We start from the raw sequence: 26,825 nt of genomic DNA, 5'->3' as shown, positions 1-26,825 counted from the left end.
ATTCTGCTAGAAGCAACTTGAAACGACCATGTTTTTATTGTTTTAGCCTGTTCCTGCTGACTAATTACATTTTTTTCTCGAAAGATACATTCCGTAAGAAGATAATTATTGCAGTATGCTTTAAATTTTCTCCTTAAAATATTTGAAAAAAGTAGATTGTTAAATCATTGAATTCTGTGTAACGTGAGTCACAAAAATTCAATTTTTTATCAAGCAATCACGATTGCTTATTGCTTTCATTTGACTGCTTTTGATGTCCTATCATTTTTCCCACCGCCACCCTCCGCACCATCACCGTCGACCGGCTCCTGCACAATGCTGCACCTCTAGAGAAAACCGTCTCCAGGTTGCGTCCATATCCTACACTTACACGCATACATACACGCACCTACACACATATACATATATACTCCTACACACACATACATACACCTACACACATACACAAACGCATACACACGCACCACTACCCACACACTCATGCCTGCACACAGACACAAACACATATGCCTACACACACATACACATACCCCCACACACACATACACACAACTACCCACACACTCATGCCTGCACACAGGCACAAACACACATGCCTACACACACATACACATACCCTCCACACACAAACACACACGCTTACATATACACACACACTCGTGATTGCGAAAAACATAATTTGAATTCAAGAAGACAAAATTCAAATTAATTTTTATTCAATTTTTTAATATTTATTAATTTTATAGCTTGTAAATTAAGACATTCTTACTGTACTCCCAAAATATGTTCACGTCCAAAAAATGTTCCTATTTGACAGTAAAAGATGAGATAGAGAGAAAAAAAGGAAGGGAGCCCCGTTTTTTTTTTTTTTACTTTTCCTTCTCTTTCTTCTTTCTTTCTTTTTCTTTTCTTTGCTTCTTTTTTTCTTTTTTGTCGAAAAGAGATCTTTTTCCTTTCATATTTTCAATTTCAAGATTTCTCCGGGGCCCCTCAGAACCTCGGGGTCCCTAAGCAACTGCCTACTTTGCCTATTTAGTAATCCGGCCCTGTCGGGGACTGATAAACTGAATAGGACCAGCCTAGCTGGGCCAAGAGCCTGTTGCTGGTCGTCACATTTGTATTTGTTATAAAGGTATTCTACTTATAAAGGTATGCAGCAGAATCAGCGTCGACCTTGACTGACCTCGGCCTCTACCGAAAGCGAAAGTGACTCTTCAAAAGGTAGAGAAAACGGTGTCTCTCAACTCGGTGACTTTTTTTCTTCCAATTAGCGACTAATCGCTGATTTTTATCTTCCACGATCAAGTGAAAACCGGCTTTTTCTTCTTCCTGGCAGTGCCTCCCTGTTAATCGCTTCTCATTGGCCTTTGCTATTCTGTTGGCAATGGTGAGTTCCAGAGCGACTTTGATTTTTTTTTTTTTTTTTTTTTTTTGAGCAATCACGATTGCTTATTGCTTTCATTTGACTGTTTTGATGTCCTTTGATTTTATTTTCCCACCGCCACCCTCCGCACCATCACCGTCGACCGGCTCCTCACGATGCTGCTCCTACAGCGAAAGCCGTCTCCAGGTTGCATCCATGTCCCACACACACGCGCATACACAAACACACACACGCATACATACAGACATCTACACATACACACAAAAACATACACACATACACACAACTACCCACGCATTCATGCCTGCACCCAGACACTTATGCCCCCCCACATACACATTCATACACACAACTACCCACACACTTATGCCAGCACACAGACACAAACACACATGCCTACACACACACATACACCCTACACACAAACACACATACCCCCCACACACACAAACACACACGCCTACATGCACGCACTCGTGATGGAAAAAAACATAATTTGAAATCAAAATGTCAAAATTCAAATTAATTTTTCTTTTTTTTTTTTTTTTTTTTTGAGTTTATATTTGAAGAACGAAAGTTCGACCACGCCGTAAAGGGGAGTCCGAGCACTAGTGAGAATGCGAATATTAGATATATATATATGAAAAGAGGAATTTTTTCTTGGCAAATTAAATTTTTCTCAATCAAAATTTGCTCTTGCGTTATGAAACCTTGTTTTATTTCTTCCTTTTTTTTCGAATTTCCATGATCCCTTCCGTATTTCTAAAAGTTATAATGGAGCCTTTTCCAAAATTTCAAAAGTATTTTTTTTTTATTCTGAAAGAGCATGCTTAAAAACATAAGATTTGACCATTTTAAAAATAATTTGACAAAGTTTAATATTTTTTAAAAATTATTTTATCGGTGCGCAGATTCAATTTTATTTTTTACGCTTCTGCGCGTGACATCAGAAATGATGAACAGCTGATGCCAATAGCGCAGAGTGCAATATTTAATTTACTTCTTTGCTAACTCGTACTGGCAAAGATAAGATTGATAGCAAGCGTAGAGCACAATATTTAATTCGCTTCTAAATTATCATAAGTTGTAAATGCGGCAGACAGCAAGCGGAAGTATTCAGCGCGCCTAAGTTCATCCCTTATGACGTCATAAAGACCACGCCAGATTTGACAAATCAGGCATTTTAAAAAATTAATTAAAAATTGAAAGTTATGAAAAAAAAAGTTTCCTCGCTCCATTTTTTTTTTTTTTTTTTTTTTTTTTTTTTGAGCAATCACAATTGCTTATTGTTCTCACTTGACAGTTTTGAATTTTTATGATTTTATTTTCCCCCTCCCTCCCTCTGCAGAACCACCGTCGGCCAGCCGCCTCACGATGCTACTCCTCTAGCGAAAAACCTTCTCCAGGTTGCGTCCACTTACTTGCCTACACACACACATACATCTACACACACACAACTACCCACACACACAAACACACACGCATTCATACAGATACCAACACACACCTACACATACACACAATTACCCACACATACACATACCCCCCCACACAAACACACATACACACAACTACCCACACACACACATACACATACCCCCACACACACAAACACACACGCCTACACACACACACACACACTGTGATTGCGAAAAACATAATTTAAATTCAAGATGTCAAAGTTCAAATTAATTTTTTTGTTGTTGTTTTTATGACATAGATACGAAAAATACATGAAATTTAAGATATTTTGATGTATGTTATTACAAAGCGTTTTTCTTTTGCAATTATTTATTTATTTTATTTATTTATTTATTTATTTATTTATTTTATTTTATTTATTTTATTTTTTTTTGCTCATTCTATCACCTTCAGCCACTAAAAGTAGTACTTTTGAGTGATGGAAAAATCCCCATTGTGCATTTATTTCCTTTTTCTTTTTTTTTTCAGATTTTTTACTCAATTTTACTCGAATGTACTCTCGTTTTTTACTTGAGTGTTTACTCATTTTGTACATCATACAAAAAATGTCTCATCGATCGTTATGTTTCAAACGTTCTACCTCAATACATGAAACATTGTAACCTTAAAAATAAATAAATAAATGCAAGATACGGTTTTTTAAAAAAAATGGCTTTTCTAACTCAGATAAACTGAAAATGAGAAACCTATTCCAAATGAACTCATTTAAATATATCTAACTAGTGGTACCCCGCACGACTTTGCCCGTAGTAGAAACTTAAAAGTTCATTTGGTTCGCCTGTATATTCACAAATAATGGATGACGAATTTCTCGCGAATATGGCTGTTAATTTGCTCGCCCACGTTATGATAATTTACTCGTTCATGTTATAATAATTAACTCGTCCACGTTATGATAATTTGCTCCGTAAAATTTTCTTAAAATTGGAAAGTAGAAAAAGAACAAAATCGAATTTTGAAAAATCGCTTCGAGGTGCTCACCTCTACGCTACGAACTAATTTTGTACCAAATTTCATTAAATTCAGCCGAACGATCTAGGCGCTATACACTCTAAAAACAACTATTTCAAAAATGACGAAAAAGTGCTCAAATTTGAACATATCGCGAGTCAAAATGGCTCCGACTACGTGCTATTCAAATTTGAAGCATTGAAATACTCATCAAATGCTCAAATCAACATGTGTGCTCATTTTTGAGTTATTTGTGCTCATTTTTGAATATGTAATAATTTCAAAACTGAGTATTATGTACTTATTTTTGAGTATGAAATAATTCAGCACACTATTTGAAAACATGGGTACTCATTTTTGAAACAAAAGGTTTCAAGAAAATTTGAAAGCATGAATGTACTTCTTTTTGAAAACTTCATTTTTCTCAGTGTACGAGTAACAGACATCCAGACAGAGATCCAGACTTTGAGTTTGTCTTATTAGTAAAGATTACATTAAATTCAATGTCTATGTGTCGGCTTCTCTCTTTGTGTAAGTGTATGTAGGGGTGGGTGGCCTATAGCGGGTAGGCATTCGTAAGGCGCCGCATGGTGTGCAAGCAGCGATGCATACGTACATATGTCGTGTTTACCCGAATACCACCGAGTTTCAATCAGTAACCAGTGAAGCAGCATGGCGCAACCAGGCTTACAATTAAAAAAAGCTAATGTGTGCATCACATGACTTCCTTTTTCTCCAATTTAATGTCATTTTCTCATTATTGGCAGTTTTAATACGATTCAATAGTTTACTCTCTAAATATCACCAACAGTGGCCAAATTGAAACCAGATTTCAAAAAAAAATCGCCAAATTTGTCGCCAAATTGGCGAAACAACTTGGCGACCAAAAGACTGGAGATATATCGCCAAGTGTCCGCCAAATTACAACACCACTTGAGGTTACATCGAAATCAACAATGGTTTCCCCCAAAAAGGGGCAAAAGACCCCCTTTGAAGTATCCGAATGGAACCAAAAAGGAAGGTGCACAACCAGAGCCCACTAGGAGTCTACGTACCAAATTTCAACTTTCTAGGACATGCCATTCTTGAGTTATGCGACATACATACACACAATAAATTACTCTCTAAATATCACCAACAGTGGCCAAATTGAAACCAGATTTCAAAAAAAAAAAAAAAAAAACACCAAATTTTTCAGCAAGTTGGCGACAAAACTTGGCGACCAAAAATTTTGGCGATGTATCGCTAAGTGTCCGCCAAATTATAACACCACATGAGTTTACATCGAAATTAACAATGATTTCCCCCCCAAAAAGGGGCAAAAGACCCCCTTTGGAGCATACGAATGCAACCAAAAAGGGAGGTGCACAACGAGACCCCACTAGGAGTCTACGTACCGAATTTCAACATTCTAGGACATTCCGTTCTTGAGTTATGCGACATACATACACACATACACGTACATACAGACGTCACAAGAAAACGCGTCGTAATTAACTCGAGGATCATCAAAATGGATATTTCGGATGTCTATACGTTCCTAGGCACATATCCACGTGTGGTCGGGTTGAAAAAAAACTCGACATTCATTTGGGGGTGAGCAAAATGGAAATGAAGGCCGATTTTTGGGTGAAAATATTTTTGCGAATACAATACTTCTTTTTTTGTAAAAGGAAGTAAAAATTATACAATTCCAAAAAAAAAAAAAAAAAAACCTGAAGATTTGTAACTTGTGATTGGTCAAAGACCTGTTTTTTTTTATTGTCAATAATATTACGTTATTCTGACAGTATCCACACATAAACTGCGACGGTTATTCAGTTTGTTTTTATTTTAAATTTAAAGTTGTGATTATTAAAATAAAAAAACGCGCTTTCGGGTATCGGGGGGTGGAGGGGGGGTGCAAAGCGGGTATCGCCGCTTTCTTTATGTTTTGTTGAAAAATATTTTTTCAAAGTTTTTACTCAATTTTACTAAAGTGTACTCTCATTTTTTGTACATCATACAAAAAATGCGTGCACTAGACTTGGATTTTCTATTTACATAGGATGAGTTTAACTTTCAAAAGTTAATTTTAATGATGGTAGTTAGCTAATCTATTGATTTAGTCAATTATTTCTTTATGTTTTATTAACGAAAGTGCTGATTTATGCTTTGCCAATTTAAATTGACAATATAACTTATTAATTATTTTTTTATTATGACAGTTAGATAGTCACTTTATTTAATCATTTATTACTTGATTCTATTTGACTGAAAAAAATACCAAATCGCAATTAGTTAAACTTACCCTCTCTATCCGAACGGCTTACCCGTTTAGGCCCCCTGGTAGGGCAAAGCGGGTTTTTCAAGTGCTTGTAATGTTTGATAATAAATAAATATTGGGTTGGAAATCATGCAATAATTACTTATTATTTTGGAGTTCAGGATTCCTTCCAGGAAAAAAAAACCAAATATTTACGATAAAAATCCAAAATCTACAATTTTCGATCGTTCTTCTTCAATCTTTGGGGACACCCTAACCTATGTGCGCGCGTGATGTCCAGACGAATCGGTAGTATTCACGTACTTGAAATTTGTCACAAAGGTAGTTTAAAATCTTGAATGGTGCACTTAATAGTTTTTTTTTTTTTTTTGCATATATTCGGTCCAGAAAGTTTAATAATTTTTTCATCATTGTTTTTTTTTTTTTTATTGTTCCGAAAAATGAATTCTGGTCTGGATCTAAGAAATTCATAAAGTTATAGTAGGGGGTGCGCCGATCAGTCAACAGGCGATTGAACTTTAAAGTGGGGTGGGGGGGCAAGAAAACGACAACTAAAAGCCATAGGACATTAGCAGCAGAAAAAAAATGAAAAAACAAAAGGAAAAAGTGCAATTTTTTTTCCTGTGGTTGATTTTGAGAGCAGATGAGTTGTAATTGGTGTAAATCTAGCAGTTTAACTCGAAGTTTTTCTTTAGATTTTGATGAATTTCGCATACAATAACTTTCCCTGAAGAGACATGTATTAGACTTGTATTAGACTTACACAACGTAAGCAGATACACAAACAGTAAAACAAATTTTGACACTTCCGCTTTTCTGTAATTTCTAGTTCTGGTTTCTAAATTGGAAAATAAAATAAACTAGTGTCGGTGGTCGAAATTCGACCATATTCATAAATGAATAATTGAGAAAACTTGTATGAATTTAACTTTTCCTGACATTTTTATTTCTACTCTTACTCATGTTTAGTGCATATCTGGAAACATACAATTTTTATATGTACACACAATACCAAACAGTAACAATTACGATTGCTTATTGTTCTCATTTGACTGTTTTTGAGGTCCTTTGATTTTTCCCACCGCCACCCTCCGCAGCACCATCGTCGACCGGTTCCTCACGATGCTGCTCCTCTAGCGAAAGCCGTCTCCAAGGTGCATCCATGTCCTACACACACACGCATACATACATACACGCATATATACATACATACTACACACACGCACGCGCACACATATACACCTACACACACATACACATTCATACATACACATTCACATATACACCTACACACACATACACATTCATACATACACATTCACATATACACCTACACATACACACACGCATACATACAGACACCTACACATACACACACAACTACCCACACATTCATGCCTGCACACAGACACAAACACATATACCCACACACACATACCCCCTACACACATTCATACACACAACTACCCACACACTTATGCCAGCACACAGACACAAACACACATGCCTACACACACATACACATACCCTACACACATACCCCCCCACACACACACAAACGCACACGCCTACATACACACACTCGTGATTGCGAAAAACATAATTTGAATTCAAGATGTCAAAATTCAAATTATTTATTTATTTTTTTTTGCTTATTCGATCAATTTCAGTGACTAAAAGTATTGTCCGTTTTCCACGAGAAGAAATTGTCCGTTTTCCCCCGTCACGTGGTGTCCGATGATTCTTGTTTTCGGCAGAAGGTAAATTGGGATCATAGAATTTTGTTGTAAAAGTAGCGGTTTTCAAAATGTAAGAACCACCCCCGCATGAAATGGAACAGTGCTTTCGAGGAGGCGTGGCGAAGTGCCTTCTAGTGAAAAAACGGACAATATTTAAAACATTCTTATTTCTACTCTTACTCATGTTTCCTGCATATCTGGAAACATAGAATTTTATGTGTACACACAATACCAAACAGTAATAATTTATTCCAATTTTACTTTTTGTGTGTTAATCTCAAAATAAAATGGATGAAAGGGGATGTTTCAGTAATGGGGTCGTTTACGGAATTTTAAAAGTATTTTTTTCTGAACAGCACGCTTAAAAACTAAGGTTTTAACCATTTTTGAAATAATTTGAAAAAATTTAATATTTTTTAACGATTATTTTAATGGGTGCGCAGATTGAAATTCATTTCTTACGCTTCTACACATGGCATCAACAGCGATGAAATACCATTCACTGATACCATTATAGCACAACGCAAATTATCATAACCTGGAAACGCGGGAGTAGCGCACCAAAGTGCATCACTTGGAACGTCATAAAGATCACGCCTTAATTCCAAAATCGGACATTTAAAAAAAATTGATAAAAAATAACTGTTGGAAAATAAAAGTTTTTTCCTGGCTCCACATTTTAAGGAAACAACCCCATTGAGAAATTGGTGTGTTCGTCAAATTCTTGGCTTGAATAATTTCATTTTGAATACCATGTTGCTCTGTGCTAACATTATGCAAATAGATATTTTCCTACTCAACGTATGCAAAGGATTACGTATGCAAAGGAAAAACATTTTTCGCGCTGGCATTGGAATAAAAATCGTTGGGTTATTGTTGCGTTCAATAGTTTGCAGTGGCGTAGTCAAGGTTTTGTTTGACAGGGAGCCCAGGTTGTTATCTCAAAGAGACTATCACATTAACTATTTGTCGTTAAATTGATAATTAAATTGACTTTATATAGATCATAGTAATTATTGCTAACTGCGAATTATTTTTTATTATTATAAAACACCAAAACACTCTTATTTGCATAGGTTGCTGGTGCCCAAAAAAAGGGGGGGGGGGTCAAAGGAGGTGCGGCAGTTTGGTGGGCGACACACCCTGAAAGCTAATTTTTTTCTTCAAAAATTGGGCAGTTGAGTTTTTACGTCATTATTAATGAATTGACCTTCTTCCAAAAATTCGAGAAACGGACTCAAAAAGCGGAACCAGATGTCGACAAAAGATTCCGTTCTACAAAATCAAAGTTCCATTTTAATTTTTACGAAAAAATCATAAAACAAGCACTTATTAAGTCAGTTCTTTCCTTAAACACGTGAATAGATCATCACTATCGTTTTTCATTCGACCCTTAGTTTTGAACTTAGAAAAGAGGAGGGGCAAGGTCCCTTTACTGTTGAAAGTGAGAGGGAAATTGCCCCCTCGTACGAGCCGCCTATGCCTACTTGTGATTCTGAGTATTTTAAAAGGGGATACATAACCTCAGAATTAATACTTAAGTTATATGACTGAAATATTTTCTTAGTTAGGAAAAGAAATACTGATGTGTTTTATCTACAATAGTGTTAGTAATTACAAAGAAAAAGTTTTAAAACTTAAAAACTAAAATGTCTCTTATTTTACAACAATATTTAAAGTTATTTATAAATCAGAAACTTGGATATCACTGTATGTTATGCTGACTTAAAGTGATCCTCACTCGTTAAGTGTTTAAAACTGTGCTTTCAACTGCTGCCATAGATATTGGGAGAGTGGCTAGCATTAATTGTAGAATATTTAAAATTTACATTTAAAAAATCGTATTTTTAGGCAATATTTGGTGATGACGCAAGAAAGGGAATTTGGAGTGTCCTTCCATAAGCTTTTCAACATCGAAGTCACTTTTAAACATTCTTTGGTGATATTAGGGGGTCATTAGCTTCTTCCGGGATTTCTTCCAAAGTGAAGTGTTTATAGGCGAGAAAATTACGAAGTTGAATCTTAAGGCACAGTGTCAGGCGACAAGTAAAATTATTCCCGTTGTTGCTAACCCTGATGGGTAATAAAAAGCTCAGATTAGTATACGAAAGTAAAAATAAATTAATTTTTCATTTTGGGAAAGTGTCTTTATCGATTTTTTAAGTGACAAATTCGAAAGATCTGGAATAGGGGGGAACCCTGGGGTTCCGCCGAACACAATTTAAAAATCGCTGCATTAGACAATTGTTAAGATTATTTAAAACCTTTCTTTTTTCTTTTGATAAATGCTGTTGCAAAGATTAGATATTTATCTAATAATATAATGGGAAAAAGTAATTGGTAACAACAAAATAATGTAACTTATCGATTGAAAAATAAAAATCTTTGGTTTTCGTCACACTGGGAGTTTTTGAGTGACTGATTCTTTTCTAACAACATTTTATTGTTTTGAAAAATGAAATGGAATCTTACGTAAGAATTGGGGGAGGAGTTTTAAAAATCTTACGTGCCCTTACATGGGTGTAGGGGGTGTTAAAAATTGCCAAAATCATCCCTACGTAATTAATGAATGGCCCCTTATCTTCCCACGGTAGTACTACGCAAAGAGTTCACCCATTTCTTTCGGATTTTAAAAAGGGGTTCGTAAGGACAGTAGGAAAACCATTGGTCTGCGCCAATTTTACTTTCATTTTCTTATCATTTCATCTTTTAAGGGGTCATTTCTTCTTTCGAACATTTTTTTAATTTAAGTAAAATTTTATATTTCTTTCAAAGCATAACATGCATACTTATTTCTTAATCAATAATTTATTTTCAAAATTTAAAAATATTGCCTCCTTTTTTTAAAAAATTCAAAAAATTGAGGAAAATTTCAATTTTTTAAAATTTCTAAGGCTTTTTTATTTTTGCCCTAATTTAAAAAATGCTTTTTGCTAAAGGATCATTATAATCATCTCTAAAAAATTGTGCATTCATTTGCTTATGAGTTTATTAGAAAATTTCCTGTGATTAATTACGTAAAAAATCGAAGTTTTTTTTTTTAATTTGGTTTTTAAAGGTTTAACATGCTCTAAACATTTGAGTAATTTGTAAAATACTTATTCAATGCACAGTTTTGTCAAATATGTTATCGCAATTGCAAAAAGTATCACTTTGAAGCTGTATCTTGAATAGAAAAAAATCCTTAGGGATTCTTATGACACGAAAACACAAAAAAAAAACCATCATCGAGAAAAAGCAACTTAAAATTTTTCTTTTGCATAAGAACATATAGGGAGCATGGCCTAAAACCACTCCTAACTTTTTAAATATTTGAACTAAAGCAATGAAACTTTTCCCCTGTGTTCAGAATAGTTTTTACTTTTGAAATATAGCAATAAAAAAATTTTTGATCGTTTCGTCATTTTTGAGGTGCTGTAACCCCATAAAACTGTCCACTTCTCCGAATGTTTCAAATGAGCGAATATAATCAAACTCAAGTTCCAGTCACAACACTAGAAGAGCCCCCCCCCCTCCTCTAGAAACTAATCCAGGTATCATTCACAAAACGTTTACCCCCCCTCCCTCTAGAAACGAATCCAAGTATCATTCACAAAACGTTTACCCCCCCCCCTCTAAAACGAATCCAAGTATCATTCACAAATCGTTTACCCCCCCCCCCCTCCCTCTAAAAACGAATCCAAGTATCATTCACAAAACGTTTACCCCCCCCCCCTCCCTCTAAAAACGAATCCAAGTATCATTCACAAAACGTTTACCCCCTCCCCTCTCTAGAAACTAATCCAGGTATCATTCACAAAACGTTTACCCCCCCCCCCTCTAAAACGAATCCAAGTATCATTCACAAATCGTTTACCCCCCCCCCCTCTAAAACGAATCCAAGTATCATTCACAAAACGTTTACCCCCCCCCCCCTCCCTCTAGAAACTAATCCAGGTATCATTCACAAAACGTTTACCCCCCCTCCCTCTAGAAACGAATCCAAGTATCATTCACAAAACGTTTACCCCCCCCCCTCTAAAACGAATCCAAGTATCATTCACAAATCGTTTACCCCCCCCCCTCCCTCTAAAAACGAATCCAAGTATCATTCACAAAACGTTTACCCCCCCCCCCCTCCCTCTAGAAACGAATCCAAGTATCATTCACAAATCGTTTACCCCCCCCCCCTCCCTCTAAAAACGAATCCAAGTATCATTCACAAAACGTTTACCCCCCTCCCCTCTCTAGAAACTAATCCAGGTATCATTCACAAAACGTTTACCCCCCCCCCCCTCTAAAACGAATCCAAGTATCATTCACAAATCGTTTACCCCCCCCCTCCCTCTAAAAACGAATCCAAGTATCATTCACAAAACGTTTACCCCCCCCCCCTCCCTCTAGAAACTAATCCAGGTATCATTCACAAAACGTTTACCCCCCCCCCTCCCTCTAGAAACGAATCCAAGTATCATTCACAAAACGTTTACCCCCCCCCCTCTAAAACGAATCCAAGTATCATTCACAAATCGTTTACCCCCCCCTCCCTCTAAAAACGAATCCAAGTATCATTCACAAAACGTTTACCCCCCCCCCTCCCTCTAGAAACGAATCCAAGTATCATTCACAAATCGTTTACCCCCCCCCCCCCCCTCTAAAAACGAATCCAGGTATCATTCACAAAACGTTTACCCCCCCCCTCCCCCTCCCTCTAGAAACGAATGCAAGTATCATTCACAAAACGTTTACCCCCCCCCCCCCTCCCTCTAGAAACGAATCCAAGTATCATTCACGAAGCGTTTACCTCCCCCCTTCGCCCCCCAGAGTTACGCCACTGAGTTGTCCTCTCGAATTCTTCCCACGCACCCTTTTCCGTCTTCGTGTGACGCGTTCCTTGATTGCACCCGGTCGCCAAGGTCGCAAACCTGTTGCTCTTTCGAGAGAGAGGGAGAGAGGACTCAGTGGGGAAAGTGGAATAGAGATCCACAGGTTGTCGCTGGACGGACACGGAATGCGCACTCGAACCGGTTAAAGGTGAGGAATTGTTTTCACACTTTCAGCTCCTATTCTACGACACTTCTCTGAACTCGATTGAATTGTTGTTGTAATTGTTCTTCCATCAACGTGGTTCAGTAAAATCTCATATCAACTCGTTTTTAATTGTTTCTGTATTCTAAAAAAAAAGTTGTTACTGGTACCGTTGCCAAAACATGGTTGCAAAATAACGTGCATGACAGAAAATAAATATTTCTCAAACGATAAATAAAAATGTAGCATAGTGCACTTGTTACTATTATTCTTATCAGTAAACAAGAATTATTTTCAAACTTTCTGAAAGTCGATTAAATTGTTGTTGTAATATAATTATTCTTCCATCAACGTGGTTCAGTAAAATCTCAACGCAACTCGTTATGATATTTTACTGAACCACGAACTGTTTATCAAAACAACTCGATCTGTATTGTTTTTGTATTCTAAAAAAAAATATGGCAACTGAACCGTTGCCAAAACATGGTTGCAAAATAACGTGCATGACAGAAAATAAATATTTCTCAAACGATAAATAAAAATGTAGCATTAGAATAATTCACTTGTTACTATTATTTTTATCAATAAACAAGAATTATTTTCAAACTTTCTGAAAGTCGATTAAATTGTTGTTGTAGTATAATTATTCTTCCATCTACATGGTTCAGTAAAATCTCAACGCAACTCGTTTTTAATTGTTTTGCTTTCTGTATTCTGTTTAAACTTAACTGTTCTGTTTCATTGTTTCTGTAAAAAACATAGTCATTGTAACTGTTGCCAAAGCATGGATATAAAATAACGTAAATTCTGGAAATAAGCAGTGGCACAGCAAGGGGGTTTGGGGGGTGTGAAAACACCCCCCAGAGTCATTGGTTTTAACACAAATGAAAATTCTAATACAGTAGTTTATGCATATGGAAGGGATGTTTTGATCAAAAAAAAAAAAAAAAAACCTCCGAAGAAGTTTTTGATCAAAACACGCCCTTCAGAAGGTATTTCTGGTTGCGCTAGTGAAAATAAATATTTCTCAAACGATAAATAAAAATACAGCAATAGAACAATTCACTTGTTTATATTATTTTTATCAATAAACAAGAATTGTTTTCTAACTTTCAGTTTCTGCTTTCTCTTATTCTTCAACATTCCTTAAATTCGATTAAATTGTTGTTGTAACTATTCTTCCACCAACGTGTCTCAGTAAAATCTCAAAACAACTCGTTTTTAATTGTTTCTGTATTCTAAAAAAAAATATGGTAACTGGAACCGTTGCCAAAACATGGTTGTAAAATAACGTGGATAACAGAAAATAAATATTTCTACAAACGATAATTTAAAATGTAGCATTAGAATAATTCACTTGTTACTATTATTTTTATCAATTAAAAAGAATTATTTTCAAACTTTCTGAAAGTCGATTAAATTGTTGTTGTAGTATAATTAGTCTTCCATCAACATGGTTCAGTGAAATCTCATCGCAACTCGATTTTAATCGTTTTTATATTCTAAAAAAACGTTGTCACTGGACCTGTTGCCAAAACATGGTTATAAAAACGGAAATGAATATTTCTCAAACGATAAATAAAAAGGTATCAATAGAATATTTCACTTGTTACTTTTATTTTTATCAAACTTAAAACTACTGCTCTCTTATTCTTCAACATTCCTTAAATTTGATTAAATTGTTGTTGTAATTATTCTTCCACCATTGTGTCTCAGTAAAATCTCAAAACAACTCGTTTTTAATAGTTTCTGTATTCTAAAAAAAAAAAAAAAGAAAACATGGTAGTTTTAATCGTTGCCAAAACATGATTGTAAAATAACGTTTGTAACTGGAAGTAAATATTTCTCAAACGATGAATAAAAATGTAGCAATAAAATATTTCACTTGTTACTTTTATTTTTATCAAACTTTCAGCTACTGCTCTCCTATTCTTCAGCATTCCTTAAAAGTCGATTAAATTGTTGTTGTAATTACTCTTCCATCAACATGATTCAGTAAAATCTCATATCAACTCGTTTTTAATGGTTTCTGTATTCTAAGAAAAAACGTTGTTACTGGAACCGTTGCCAAAACATGGTTATAAAATACGTATACAAGTAAAAATAAATATTTTTCAAACGATAATTAAAAATGTAGCGACAGAATAATTCAAGTGTTACTATTATTTTTATCAATAAACAAGAATTGTTTTCATACTTTCAGCTTCTGCTCTCTTATTCTTCAGCATTTCTTAAAAATCGATTGAATAATTGTTGTAATTATTCTTTTATCAACCTGGTTCTGTAAAATCTCATCGCAACTCGTTTTTAATTGTTTCAGTATTCTAAAAAATCATGGCAATTGGAACTATTGCCACAACAAATGGTCATAAAATTCGCAACTCCAGAGTTCGAATACGCTATCTTGCGGTGATCAACAATACTATCGAAAAAGGTAAAACATTCCGTTCCACGTGTTTTCTTTGGGGTAAATTACAGGCTTCAGACAGTTAGCGGTGTAATGTAATTTCAGAGGAATAGAAAAGAAAGCTTCCCACAAACACGATGAAAAATGACTGTCAGTCACTAAGCGTCAAAGTAAGTTCTAAGTTACGTCATTTGTTTGTTTTACCTTTTTCACCCGCCATCAGACAGTGGCTGAAGCTCCCGCTACAGTTTATTGGAGTGGCGAATAGCGTATATAAATGAAAATAAATATATCTCAAACGATAAATAAAAATGCAGCAATAGAATAATTCACTTGTTTCTATTATTTTTATCAATAAACAAGAACTGTTTTCTAATTTTCAGCTACTGCTCCCTTATTTTTCTACATTTCTTAAAAGTAGATTAAGTTGTTTTTGTATTTATTCTTCCGTCAAAGTTGTTTTTAAAACAACTCGATTTTAATTGTTTCTGTATTCTAAAAAAACATGGCAACTAAAACCGTCGACAAAACATGGTTATAAAATAATGTTTGTAACTGAAAATAAATATTTCGACCGATAAATAAAAATGTAGCAATAGAACAATTCACTTTTGTTTCTATTATTTTTATTAGTAGAAAAGAATTGTTTTCAAACTTATAGCTACTGCTCTCTAATTCTTCAACATTTCTCAAAAACCGATTAAATTGTTGTTGTAATTATTCCTCCATCAGCGTGGTTCAGTAACATTTCATTACAACTCGTTTTTAATTGTTTCTGTATTCTATTTAAAAAAAACATAGTAACTGGATCCGTTGCCAAAACATGGTAATAAAATGACTTATGTAACTGAAAATAAATATTTCTCGAACACTAAATAAAAATGCAGCAATAGAATATTTTTCTTGTTATTTACTTATTTATTTTTTATTATTCGACTTTCAGCTACTGCTCTCCTTCTTCATCAACATTTCTTAAAAGTCAATGTTGTTTTTGTATTTATTAAATCAACATGATTCAGTAAAATCTCATATATAACTCGCTTTTAATCGTTTTCTTATTCTAAAAAAACGGTGTCACTGAGCCCGTTCCCAAAACATGGTTATAAAAATCGCAACTTCAGAACTTGAATACGCTACCTTGCGGTGACTAACAACACTCAAGAAAAAGGTAAAACATTCCATTCCACGTGTTTTCTTTGGGGTTAATTACAGGCTTAAGACAGTTTTTGGTGTAAAGTAATTTCAGAAGAATAGAAAAGAAACAAATACGATGAAAAATTACTGTCATTCACTAAGCGTCAAAGCCAGTTATAAGTTGCGGCATTTGTTTGTTTTATATTTTCCATCCGCCATTAGACTGACTGCAGCGCCCCCTATAGTTTATTGGAGTTGCGAATGACGTATGTAACTGGAAATAAATATTTCTCAAACGATAAATAAAAATGTAGCAATAGAATGTTTCAGTTGTTACTTTTATTTTTATTAAACTCTTTCAGCTACTGCTCTCTATTCTTCAACATTCCTTAAAAGTCGATTAAATTGTTGTTGTAATTATTCTTCTATCAACGTGTCTCAGTAAAATCTCAAAACAACTCGTTTTTAATTCATTCTGTATTCTAAAAAAAAACATGGTAATTGAACCTGTTGCCAAAACATGGTTGTAAAATAACGTATGTAACTGGAAATAAACATTTCTCAAACGATAAATAAAAATGTAGAATAGAATATTTTACTTGTTACTTTTATTTTTAGTAAACTTTCAGCTACTGCTCTGTTATTCTTCAACATTCCTTAAAAGTCGATTAAATTGTTGTTGTAAATATTCTTCAATCAACGTGGTTCAGTAAAGTCTCAAAACAACTCGTTTTTAATTGTTTTTGTATTTAAAAAAAAACATGGCAACTGAACCTGTTGCCAAAACATGGTTGTAAAATAACGCATGTAACTGGAAATAAATATTTCTCAAACGATAAATAAAAATGTAACAGAAGAATATTTTACTTGTTACTTTCATTTTTATTAAACTTTCAGCTACTGCTCTGTTATTCTTCAACATTCCTTAAAAGTCGATTAAATTGTTGTTGTAATTATTCTTCCACCAACGTGGTTCAGTAAAATCACAAAACAACTCGTTTATAATTGTTTCTGTATTCTAAAAAAAAAACATGGTAACTGAACCTGTTGCCAAAACATGGTTGTAAAATAACGTATGTAACTGGAAATAAATATTTCTCAAACGATAAATAAAAATGTAGCAATAGAATGTTTCACTTGTTATTTTTATTTTTATTAAACTTTCAGCTACTGCTCTGTTATTATTCAACATTCCTTAAAAGTAGATTAAATTGTTGTTGTAATTATTCTTCCATCAACGTGGTTCAGTAAAGTCCCAAAACTCGTTTTTTATCGTTTCTGTATTCTAAAAAAACATAGTAACTGAACCTGTTGCCAAAACATGGTTGTAAAATAACGTATGTAACTGGAAATAAACATTTCTCAAACGATAAATAAAAATGTAGCAATAGAATGTTTCAGTTGTTACATTTATTTTTATTAAACTCTTTCAGCTATTGCTCTGTTATTCTTCAACATTCCTTAAAAGTCGATTAAATTGTTGTTGTAAATATTCTTCAATCAACGTGGTTCAGTAAAGTCTCAAAACAACTCGTTTTTAATTGTTTTTGTATTCTAAAAAAAACATGGAAACTTAAGCTGTTGCTAAAACATGGTTATAAAATAACTTATGTAAGTGGAAATAAATTTTTCTCAAACGATAAATAAAAATGTAACAATAGAATATTTTACTTGTTACTTTTATTTTTATTAAACTTTCAGCTATTGCTCCGTTATTCTTCAACATTCTTTAAAAGTAGATTAAATTGTTATTGTATTTATTCTTCCATCAACGTGGTTCAGTAAAATCTCAAAACTCGTTTTTTATCGTTTCTGTATTCTAAAAAAAAAAAAAAAACATAGTAACTGGAACCGTTAGCAGAGCATGGTTATAAAATAACTTACGTAATTGAAAATAAATGTTTCTCAAACAATAAATAAAAATGTTGCTATTGAATAATTCACTTGTTTCTATTATTTTTATCAATAAACAAGAACTGTTTTCTAACTTTCAGCTACTGCTCTCTCTTATTCATCAACATTCCTTAAAAGTGGATTAAATTGTTGTTGTAATTATTCTTCTACCAATGTGGTTCAGTAAAATCTCAAAACAACTCGTTTTTAATTGTTTTTGTATTCTAAAAAAAATGGTAACTGGAACCGTTAGCAGAACATGGTTTTAAAATAACTTACGTAATTGAAAATAAATGTTTCTCAAACAATAAATAAAAATGTTGCTATTGAATAATTCACTTGTTGCTATTATTTTTATTAATAAACAAGAATTTTTTTCAAACTTTCAGCTACTGCTCTCTCTTATATTCTTCAACTAAATTGTTGTAATTATTCTTCCGTCAACGTGGTTCATTGAAACCTCATAACAACTCGTTTTTAATTCTGTCTGTATTCTAAAACGAGCTGATTTGTGCATCACATGACTTCCTTTTACTCCAATTTAATGTCATTTTCCCATTATTGGCAGTTTTAATGTGATTCAATTCTTTACTCTCTAAATATCACCAACAGAGGCCAAATTAAAACCAGATTTTAAAAAATAATAATAAATAATTTGAATTTTGACATCTTGAATTCAAATTATATTTTTCGCAATCACGAGTGTGTGTATGTAGACGTGTTTGTATGTGGGGGTATGTGTTTGTGTGTAGGGGTTATGTGTATGTGTGTTTAGGCACCTGTGTTTGTGTCTGTGTGCTGGCATAGGTGTGTGGGTAGTTGTGTGTATGAATGTGTGTGTGGGGGGGGTATGTGTATGTGTGCAGGCATGAATGTGTAGGTAGTTGTGCGTATGCGTGTGTATGTGTGGATGTCTGTATGTATGCGTGTGTGTATGTCTTTGTATGTGTGTGTGCATGTGTTTGTGTAGGTGTATATATGTATATGTGTGTGTGTGTGTGTGTCTGTGCAGGTGTGTGTATGTATGCGTGTAAGTGTAGGATATTGATGCAACCTGGAGACCTTTCGTTAGAGGAGCCTGTCGACGGTGATGCTGCGGAGGGTGGCGGTGGGAAAAATCAAAGGAACGCCAAAAACAGTCAAGTGAGAACAATAAGCAATCGTGATTGCTCAAAAAAAAAAAGAAGAAAAAATCGCCAAATTTGTCACCAAGTTGGCGACAAGACGGCGACCAAAAATACTGGCGATATATCGCCAAGTGTTTGCCAAATGATAACACCACGTGAGTTTACATCGAAATTAACAATGATTTCCCCCCAAAAAGGGGCAAAAGACCCCTTTAGAAGCACCCGAATGCAACCAAAAGCGGAGGTTTACAACTAGACCCCACTAGGAGTCTACGTACCAAATTTCTACTTTCTAGGACATACCGTTCTTGAGTTATGCGACATACATCCGTAGATACGCACACACGCCGATACATACGTACATTCAGACGTCACGAGAAAATTCGCTGTAATTAACTCGTGAATCGTCAAAATGGATATTTCGCGTGTCTGTACGTTCTTGGGTACATATGTACGTGTGGTCGGGTCGAAAAAAAAACTCAACATTCATTTGGGGGTGAGTGAAGTGGAAATGAGGGCCGAATTTTGAGTGAAAATTTTTTCGCGAATACGATACTTCCTTTTTTGTAAAAGGAAGTAAAAAGCATAGTAACTGGAACCGTTGCCAAAACGAGCTGATGTGTGCATCACGTGACTTCCTTTTACACCAATTAAATGTCATTTCCCCATCATTGCAATTTTAATGTGATTCAAGAGTTAACTCTCTAAATATCACCAACAATGGCCACATTAAAATCAGATTAAAAAAAATTAAAAAGAATTAATTTGAATTTTTGGCATCTTGAATTCAAATTATGTTTTTCGCAATCACGAGTGTGTGTATGTAAGCGTGTGTGTTTATGTGTGGGGTAGGTGTGTTTGTGTGTAGGGGTATGTGTATGTGTGTGTAGGCATGTGTGTTTGTGTGTGTGTGCTGGTATAAGTGTGTGGGTAGTTGTGTGTAGGTGTGTGTATGGGGAGGGGAGGTATGTGTATGTGTGTGTAGGCATATGTGTTCGTGGGAGCGGGGTATGTGTATGTGTGTGTAGGCATGTGTGTTTGTGTCTGTGTGCTGGTATAAGTGTGTGGGTAGTTGTGTGAAGGTGTGTGTATGGGGAGGGGAGGTATGTGTATGTGTGTGTAGGCATATGTGTTCGTGGGAGCGGGGTATGTGTATGTGTGTGTAGGCATATGTGTTTGTGTGTGTGCAGGCATGAATGTGTGGGTAGTTGTGTGTAGGTGTGTGTGTATGCTTGTGTGTATGTGTGCGTGTGTTTGTAGGTGTGTATGTATACGCCTGTGTGCAGGACATGGATTTAACCTGGAGACGGCTTTTGCTAGAGGAGCAGCATCGTGAGGAGCCGGTCGACGGTGATGGTGCGGAGGGTGGCGGTGGGAAAATAAAATCAAAGGACATCAAAACAGTCAAATGAAAGCAATAAGCAATCGTGATTGCTCAAAAAAAAAATCGCCAAATTTGTTGCCAAGTTGGCGACAAAACTTGACGACCAAAAGACTGGCGATAAATCGCCAAGTGTCCTATAAATTATAACACCACTCGAGTTTGTATCGAAATTAAGAATGAATTCCCCCCCCCCAAAAGGGGCAAAAGACCCCTTTAGAAAGACCTGAATACAATCAAAAAGAGAGGTGCACAACTAGACCCCACTAGGAGTCTACGTACCAAATTTCAACTTTCTAGGACATACCATTCTTGAGTTATGCGACATACATACGCACATACATACGTACATACAGACGTCACGAGAAAACTCTTTGTTATTAACTCGGGAAACGTCAAAATGGATATTTCGGGCGTCTATACGTTTTTAGGTACATATATACGTGCGGTCGGGTCGAAAAAAAAAAACTTAACATTAATTTGGGGGTGAGCGAAATGGAAATGAAGGTCGAATTTTGAGTGAAGATTTTTTCGCGAATTCAATACTTTCTTTTTTGTAAAAAGAAGTAAAAATGGTTATGAAATTACGCACATAGCTGAAAATAAATTTCTCTCAAACGATAAATAAAAATGTTGCAACAGAATAATTCACTTTTTACTATAATTTTATTGATAAACAAGAATTGTTTTCAAACTTTCTCAGCTACTGCTCTCTTATTCTTCAACATTTCTGAAAACTCGATTAAATTGTTGTTGTAATTATTCTTCCATCAGCATGGTTCAGTAAAATCTCAAAACAACTCGTTTTTAATCGTCTCTGTTTCTAAAAAAACATGGCAACTGGAACCGTTGCCAAACCACTATTATAAAATAACGAACAATAGTGAAAATAAATATATTTTTTCAAACAATAAATATAAATGCAACAATAGAATCGTTACTATTATTTTTATCAATAAACAAGATTCATTTTCATACTTTCAGTCACTGCTCTCTTATTCTTCAACATTATTTAAAGCTCGATTCAATTGTTGTTGTAATTATTCTTCCATCAACGTGGTTCAGTACAATCTCATACTTGTTTTTAATTCGCAACTCCAACAAACTATAGGGGGCGCTGCAGCCACCGTCTAATGGCGGATGAAAAAGGTAAAACAAACGCGCGCCGTAGCATAGAAAATGCTAATAAACATAGTAATTTTTGTTTGTATGCATGACTTTTTTGTTTTATTCTTTTTAAATCAATTTTCAAAGTCTTGTGGATATTCTGGCCCATGTAAAAAGAAATGAGAATTCAAGAAGTATTACTAAACGTTAGAAATTAGTACAAATTTCGTAGTCCTAAGCAGCCATTTCCACGATGTTAAATTCGAAATTTATCAATTCTTGATGAAACTACATTTTTATTGTAGCCATATGAACACTATAAATCTTTCATGTAAATAAACCTTTGTTTAGAGGGAAATAATAAAGACTAACATTATTTTGAGGAGCTTGAGAATACCATTAAGGGACAAAACACTTTCTATTGCTGAAAGAAATCCAAGACACATCGAATGCGTCAATAAATACTCATAACAAATTGCCTATGTTTACGTCAACAGACACACGTGGAACGCAATGTTTTAGTTTTTTTGGCAGTTATGTAAATGAAAGCAAAGTTGGGTATTCGAGCGCTGAAGTTGCAAATAGTTTCTTTATTCTAAAAAAAACATATTCACTTGAAACGTTGCCAAAACATGGTTATGAAATTATGCACATAACCGAAAAAAATATTTCTCAAACGATAAATAAAAATATAGCAATAGAATCATTCCCTTGTTACTACTGTTTTTATCAACAAACAGAAATTGTTTTCAAACTTTCAGCTACTGCTCTCTTATTTTTCAACACTCCTTAAAAGTCGATTAAGTTGTTGTTGTAATTATCCCTTCATCTTAGGTTGCGTTCGACGAACCTCACCGGTCGACCGGTAAGTAACCAGTTATTAACCGCGGCGTTCTATGATCAACCGGTTACCGCATCGGTTACCATTCTAAGCAGTTGATTGGTTGATTGGAGCACGTGATCATTTGCTGTCACGTGATTAACTAACCGGTCGCTACCAGTCGTGCTCGTCGAACGCACTCATAGTGGTTCTGTAATATCTCATAACTCGTTTGTAATCGTTTTCTTATTCTAAAAAAGAACATAGTAACTGGACCCGTTGAAAAAAAAATATATTTTTAAAATGACGTGCGTAACAGAAGCTAAATGTGTTCCAAACGATAAATAAAAATGTAGAAATGTAATTATTCCCTTATTAATGTTATTTAAATCAAGAAACAAGACTCAAAACTTGGTGGAGTATCATAAAATCTAGTTTTTAATTGTTTTATTTTTCTAAAAACCAAGCTATCTGTAACCATTACCAAAGCACAGCTGTAAAATCTATACTATTAAAACCTACCTGTACGCGCTTGTCTGTGTGTGCGTGTCTGTTACCTTCATTTCCTCCGGACTGGCAATGCCTACCAGGTCAATACTTGTACCTTAGGATATAGCACATCCAGGGTAAGCCATTCTGCCTTGCCTCACCCCTCTAAACCTTAAGGGACCGAACATTCAATCCTGAGGATATTCCGAGAACAGCCAAGGAGTAAAGGTATAAAATCAATAATATCTCCCTCCGCAGTTGGCGAAATGGAGTTGGCGAGCGAAGCAAGCAGGGGGCGGATCCACCTAGTACTAAACACAAGATTCAACAGTATCAAAGTTTCTCTCAAACGAGAAATAAAAATAAAGAAAAGCAGTAGAATAATTCTATTTTTAATAAGTAGGATTATTCAACTGCTCTGCTTCATTTTTATTTTAAACTAGTGGCACCCGCACGGCTTTGCCCGTAATAGAAAAATTAAAAAGTCTTTTGGTTCGCCTGTATATTTACAAGTAATGTATGGTGAATTTTCTCGCCAATTGGCTTGTACCCACGTTACAGTTCCACGTTATGATAATTTCGTATCTCGCCAATTGGCTTGTGCCCATGTTACGGTTCCACGTTATGATAATTTCGTAATTTATCATAGTTTTTTTTTCTTAAAATTTGAATAGAAAAAGAACCACATTGAATTTTCGAAAAATCGCTTCGAGGTGCACACCCCCATGCTACAAACTAACTTTGTGCCAAATTTCATGAAAATCGGCCCAACGGTCTAGGCGCTATGCGCGTCACAGACATCCTCCGGACAGAGAGACTTTCAGCTTTATTGTTAGTAAAGATAGATATTTTTTATTAAATTACTCTCAAACTGTTTTTTCAAAACAATTAAACATCTTCAGGAATAATTCTTCAATCAACGTGACTCAAAACCCAATAAAACCTCATACTAACTCGTTTTTATTTGTTTTCATATTCCAAAAAACCATTACAACTAACTGCTGCCAAAATATAGTTGAAAAATAACTTATAAAAAGACTCAACATAAGCGAAGTTTGTCACAAACTATAAAAAAACTAGCAGCAAAAGAACAATTCTACTTCTATTATTGATATTTTTAAACAAAATTACTTTTGAAAAACAGATGATTTTTTTCAGCAACATAGCCCTAACTTGTTAAAATCTCATAACAACTCCTCCGTCAAAACAACGCCTCCGTTGCCAGAACATAACATTCATGCGATTCAACAGACGCAGTTTTCGTCAGACGATAAATAAGAATGTTACAATAGCAAAATTCTACTTATCATTTTTTAAACATTACTGTTAAACTATCAGACGATTACTATCACTAGTAACATTTTTGGGTAACATTTTTACTTTCTTTTACAAAAAAAAAAAAAAAAAAAAGGAAGTATTGTATTCGCGAAAAAAAATTTCACACAAAAATCGGCCTTCATTTCCATTTTGCTCACCCCCAAATGAATGTTGAGTTTTTTTTTTTCGACTCGACCACACGTGGATATGTGCCTAGGAACGTTTAAACACCCGAAATATCCATTTTGACGATCCCCGAGTTAATTACAACGAGTTTTCTCGTGACGTCTGTATGTACGTATGTATGTGTGTATGTATGTCGCATAACTCAAGAACGGAATGTCCTAGAAAGTTGAAATTTCGTACGTAGACTCCTAGTGGGGTCTCGTTGTGCACCTTCTTTTTTGGTTGCATTCGTATGCTCCAAAGGGGGTCTTTTGCCCCTTTTTTGGGGGGAAATCATTGTTAATTTCGATGTAAACTCAAGTTGTGTTATAATTTGTCGGTCTATTGGCGATATATCTCCAGTCTTTTGGTCGCCAAGTTTTTGCGCCAACTTGGCGACAAATTAGGCGGATTTTTTTTTGAGCAATCACGATTGCTTATTGTTCTCATTTGACTGTTTTTGGCGTTACGCTGATTTTTCCCACCGCCACCCTCCGCAGCATCATTGCGACCGGCTCCTCACGATGCTGCTCCTCTAGCGAAAGCCGTCTCCAGGTTTCGTCAATATCCTACACACACGCGCATACATACACAACTACACACACCCGAAGATCCCTTGCTTTCGCTACGGACATTTTGAGTGTGCTGATATTTATATTTTTATTAAATTCAATAATCCTTTTGAACACACTATGCAGACCGGATTCGTTAAAGCACAATCTAAATAATCTTCCTCAAGTAACATCAATGATGATATTCGAATATTTCCGAGAGGGTGAGAGGTTTAATGTTCCAGAAACGCGAGGAGTTAAATGCGAGGAGATAAGCCTTTTACGTTTCGTCTTCGAAGTCGAATGCGTGACCTTCGGCTTCTCCCCAATCGGAAGAGCGCATGACGTCACTTCCTGTGCCATTTGATGTCACAAGCGCTTGAACTTTAAAAATTAATTTAAAAAAAAAACTACTTATCGTATCGCAAAATTTTTTTCACCTATGATGTTCATACATCTTACTCCATCATATAAAAATAAAATTGAAAAATCGAAAACTTCCCTATTATTCTTCAATCAACGTGACTCAAAATTCAGTAACATTTCAAAACTCGTTTCATTAATCTAAAAGCCATAAAAACTGTCATCGTTGTCAAAACATAGCTGGAAAGTTGTCAAAACATAGCTAGTAACGGTGTGTCTCCATACCCGTTGTCACAAATGTTCACAAATTCCCTCAAACTGGTTAAAAGTAAGAAATTGTTTTCAACCTTCAACTATTGGAATCGGAAATTATTAAAATTATAAAAACATTTCTGGCATAGACAGAGACGGCGATTGGGACTGAAAAGTGGAGGGGCAAAAAAAAAAAAATTTGAATTTTGACATCTGGAATTTAGATTATGTTTTTCGAATCACGAGTGTGTGTGTAATTAGGCGTGTGTGTGGGGGGGGGGGATGTGTATGTGTGTGTAAGCATGTGTGTTTGTGTCTGTGTGTGTAGGCACGTGTGTTTGTGTCAGTGTGCAGGCATGAATGTGTGGGTAGTTGTGTGTATGAGTGTTTGTGTGCGTGGGGGCGGGGTATGTGTATGTGTGTGTAGGCATATGTGTTTGTGTCTGTGTTCAGGCATGAATGTGTGGGTAGTTGTGTTTGTGTATGTGTTTGTGTGTGTGTAAGTGTCTGTATGTATGTGTGTTTGTGTGTGTGTAAGTGTCTGTATGTATGTGTGTTTGTGTATGTGTGTGTAGGCACGTGTGTTTGTGCCTGTGTGCAGGCATAAGTGTGTGGGTAGTTGTGTGTATGAATATTTGTGTGCGTGGGGGGCGGGGTATGTGTATGTGTGTGTAGGCATATGTGTTTGTGTCTGTGTGCAGGCATGAATGTGTGGGTAGTTGTGTGTGTATGTGTTTGTGTGTATGGGTAAGTGTCTGTATGTATGCATGCGTGTAGGTGTTTGTGTGTGTATGTGTAAGTGTCTGTATGTATGCATGTGTGAATGTGTATGTGTGTGTATGTGTTTGTGTGTGTATGGGTAAGTGTCTGTATGTATGCATGCGTGTAGGTGTTTGTGTGTGTATGTGTAAGTGTCTGTATGTATGCATGTGTGTATGTGTAGGTGTCTGTATGTATGAGTGTGTGTATGTGTTTGTGTGTATATATTTT

At 35.2% G+C, this 26,825-nt stretch overlaps 1 protein-coding gene across 1 annotated transcript in view; it reads left to right on the top strand.

Annotated features, from left to right (window-relative positions):
* Nucleotides 1–12,751: 12,751 nt before the first annotated feature.
* The window catches only part of LOC129233138 (serine proteinase stubble-like), a 72,472-nt gene continuing 58,398 nt past the window's right edge, over nt 12,752–26,825 (top strand). Inside the window, exon 1 of the mRNA XM_054867201.1 lies at nt 12,752–12,835. The gene's annotated coding sequence lies outside the window, so the exon portion shown is untranslated. The remainder of the gene's footprint in view (nt 12,836–26,825) is intronic.

The sequence above is a fragment of the Uloborus diversus genome, unplaced genomic scaffold (assembly GCF_026930045.1).
Source record: "Uloborus diversus isolate 005 unplaced genomic scaffold, Udiv.v.3.1 scaffold_18, whole genome shotgun sequence".
Classification (NCBI taxonomy): domain Eukaryota; kingdom Metazoa; phylum Arthropoda; class Arachnida; order Araneae; family Uloboridae; genus Uloborus; species Uloborus diversus.
The sequence above is the reverse complement of the archived record's forward strand: the minus strand, read 5'-3'. Positions and strand labels throughout refer to the sequence as shown.